A 3725-nucleotide genomic window follows, 5' to 3' on the forward strand; every position below is an offset into this window, starting at 1 on the left:
GGTCAGGATGGTGCTAAGTGTCTATCAGCCCTGATGAGGCTCAGGAGACTCCTTTGTTCTCAATGAGGGTGAAAATTCGAAACAACCACAGAGCGAATTTCACCTCCACCCCCCCCTCCCCACCTCCGTCTCATCATCCCTCCATCCTTCATCCAATCAATCGCTCCTTCTGCCTAACAACTCTATTGATCAGATGCACTAACAACATCTTTCATTTATTAATTATGAGAGAACGTCTTCCTGGGATTTCTCTCCCTGTCCTGCCCCCCCCCACCCCTCCCCCTCAACTAATGCTCCTGTATGAAATCCCTTTATACGCCTCCATTTTAAACCTCTCACCTCTCAGTTTCAGGGTCTGTTCCTTCCTTCCAGACTCGGCTAAAATGTTACAATCTGTAAAAATTCTCTGAAACCTCCAGTTTTAAACTCTTTGAAGACGTTTTTTTAGTAAAAATTAGAACTGCATCGTCTTTAAGCCTTTCCTGTCTGAGCAGAAAGTTTTAATTGAAACTGAACAGAGGTCAGGTTTAGTTAGAGGAAGTTTAGCCAACATTTATCTAGGTGATCTTTAGGCTAAAGCTAAACGTCTACATTCAGCCTCGACTAACAAACAGAAAGACAAAATGGTAAAATACACCTCTGGGTTTGGTCTTTGTTTCAGGAAAGATTCTGGTCTCTGAGTCGTGATGTGAGAAGAGATGGATCAGTGTTTGAGAGATATGTTTGATGTAAAGAGGAAGTTGCTCCAGTCTTTCCTGGTGAAAGACTTAGTAAAACTGGATTTACTGCTCCTTTTACATTTCAACCCTCACCTGAGGCCAATCCTGGATCCAAACAACTGAACCATGCTTCCTCTGTAGAGTGGTCCGGCTCGGCCTAACCAGTACCTCACTAGGCTGCCATGGCTGTAGACCAAATCGCCAAGAAACCAAAAAATCTTCCATCGCAGTCTCTTCTAATTACTAGACAACAAGAAGCAAGACGACACATTTTATGGCCGATTTATGGAAAATTACATTTTATTTTGGTGCATGGCTCAAACTGCATCGTTTATTGGTAGCGTTGGACCTGCTCCCTCGACCATCTTTGTACCAACCTGGACAGACTCCAGTTTTTTGGTCGATCTGCTGGAGTACTCTTGGTGTTCAGTAAAGACCTGGAGCACCTGCTTCGGATGTTATCATCCATGAAATGGACGTTATTAGGCGTTATCAGTCCCCTAGAATGGCTTCTGAATGTCCCGGCTGTGACGGTTAGCAGGTTCCCCGTCCCATAGAATGGCTTCAGATTGTCAGCTGGTTAATATGAGGCCTAAAGCCACTATCTGGTTAATATGAGGCATAAAAATTTGGTTAGTATGAGGCATAAAGCCACTAAGGTTAACTTTAGAGAAAATGACATGGTTAGCGTTAAAGACACCGCCCTCCAACGGTTGTATATTGTGGCCTTCCAATAGGGCAATGGTTAAGCGTGTCAGACCAGAGAGTGGGAGACCAGGGCTCAAGATCRACACGGATAGGACAAAAGATTTATTAAAATATGTTTTGGTTATTTACACATTCATTGTCATTGATATGTATTAACCCACTAGGGGGAACTGTTGGCACAGTCTGAAGGCTAGAAGGCACAGTAGGGACATTCTGAAGCCATTGTATGGGACTGATAACGCCTAATAATGTCCATTTCATGGACTGATAACATCAGAATCCCCTGCATGGACGTCTTTGGTCAACATTCAGCTGACCTGGCTGAAAGCTTAGGGAAACTGAGGACCCTCGTCAACGAGACAGTTTGGAGATTTGCCACCGATAGCAGCCCAGTGATGTTCTGGCTTTAGAGAGAAGGTGGACTCGACCTGCTGGTTCTCATCATCGAGAATCCAGAGGATTTTTGGACACGACTCATTGAAAGTATTCTTGGGACACAGCCAGAACCTGCTGCAGGTTTCCTCTCTTGCCTGGAATCGTCTGCCCCCCTACAGGAGCCAGAGAGATGAAGGTCTGGATTCCCATCCTGGACCTTTTCCCTTCACCTCTCAACCACAGACAGGTGGCAGACAATCAATGAATGGACCTAAACTCAGGCTTCTGAAGTCCCACATTTAGCCCAGTTTTGGCCTCAGCGCTTGTGGACGTTAGTCAGTTGTCATTGTTTGCTGTTGGGATTGTCGATTAAGTGCTAAAGCCTGAACTGATTGGTCTAAATGAAGACTACGACATAGCGTCCGATCATTCGAGGGGTTAAATCAGAGGCTTGAAAACAAAAGGAAGTGGTCCTCTCCGTGTGGACGTGGTCTGAAAACAACAGAGRATCAATAGGTTTACTGTGGCCTGCAGCCAGCGGCTCTAACACTCTGCTTCTGTTCCCATCAATACTTCCATTCTGCCGGCCCGAAGGCCCCGGGCCCCCCCACAGTCACTACATTTATTTTTAGAGCCTCCCTCCTGCATTCGGATCACTGTTTACACTCAGAGCCCAACTGTTGGACAGGAAGTCATAATGCACATCAGCTGTTTTCTGTTTGAGAAAACAGAATTTATTCTGGGCGTTCGGACAGATCCATCAGGACTTCCTCCGGGGACCTGAAGCCTTCAGTGGTTGTTGCTAAAAGCAGGTAATGTGAAACATATCTCTGAAAGACTTGTTACCTACAACAGCTGCTTCGATCCAATTCATCAGAGAGCACAGAACCAAGCTGGTCTGACTCAACAACAAGGATCCAGAGATGGGGCTGCTGCTGTAAAAGAGCTAAAATAACCCCATTCATAGAAAAACAAACATTTGAACATGRCACAGTTTGTAGAGAATGGACCCAGGAGTGCAGACTGACACGAGCATCTGTAAAAACAAACGAGGGTTTATTTAACAAAACACAAGACTAACGAACAAAACACAAGAGCAGGGGAAGAATCATAATGACTCAGAGTCATGAGTCAATGACTCACAATGACTCACAAAGAGTCACCAAATCACGAGTCAATGACTCACTATGAGTCACAATGAGTCAATGATTAACTAAAAGTTATGAGTCAATGACTCATTGTCATAATTCACAATGAGTCACTAGGTCACAATGAGTCAATGACTCACTCTGAGTCACGAGTCACTAAGTCACAATATATCARTGACTCACTAAAAGTTACAAGTCAATGACTCACTAAGTGTCACAACAAGTCACAATGACTCACTAAGAGTCACAAGTCAATGACTTACTAAGGGTTACAAGTCACAATGACTCACTATGAGTCACAATGAGTCAATGATTAACTAAAAGTTATGAGTCAATGACTCATTGTCATAATTCACAATGAGTCACTAGGTCACAATGAGTCAATGACTCACTCTGAGTCACGAGTCACTAAGTCACAATATATCAATGACTCACTAAAAGTTACAAGTCAATGACTCACTAAGTGTCACAACAAGTCACAATGACTCACTAAGAGTCACAAGTCAATGACTTACTAAGGGTTACAAGTCACAATGACTCACTATGAGTCACAATGAGTCAATGACTCACTACAAATCACGAGTCAATGATTTACTAAGTTACAACAAGTCACAATGACACACTAAGAGGCATGAGTCATTTAGTCACTACGTATCAAGAGTCAATGACTCATACAAGTCACAAGAAGTCAAAGGTCACAACAAGTCAATGACTCACTACCAGTCACAAGTCAACGACTCGCTATCAGTCACAATGAGTCAATGACTCACTACAA

This window comes from Austrofundulus limnaeus, unplaced genomic scaffold (genome assembly GCF_001266775.1).
Source record: "Austrofundulus limnaeus strain Quisiro unplaced genomic scaffold, Austrofundulus_limnaeus-1.0 Scaffold572, whole genome shotgun sequence".
Taxonomy (NCBI): domain Eukaryota; kingdom Metazoa; phylum Chordata; class Actinopteri; order Cyprinodontiformes; family Rivulidae; genus Austrofundulus; species Austrofundulus limnaeus.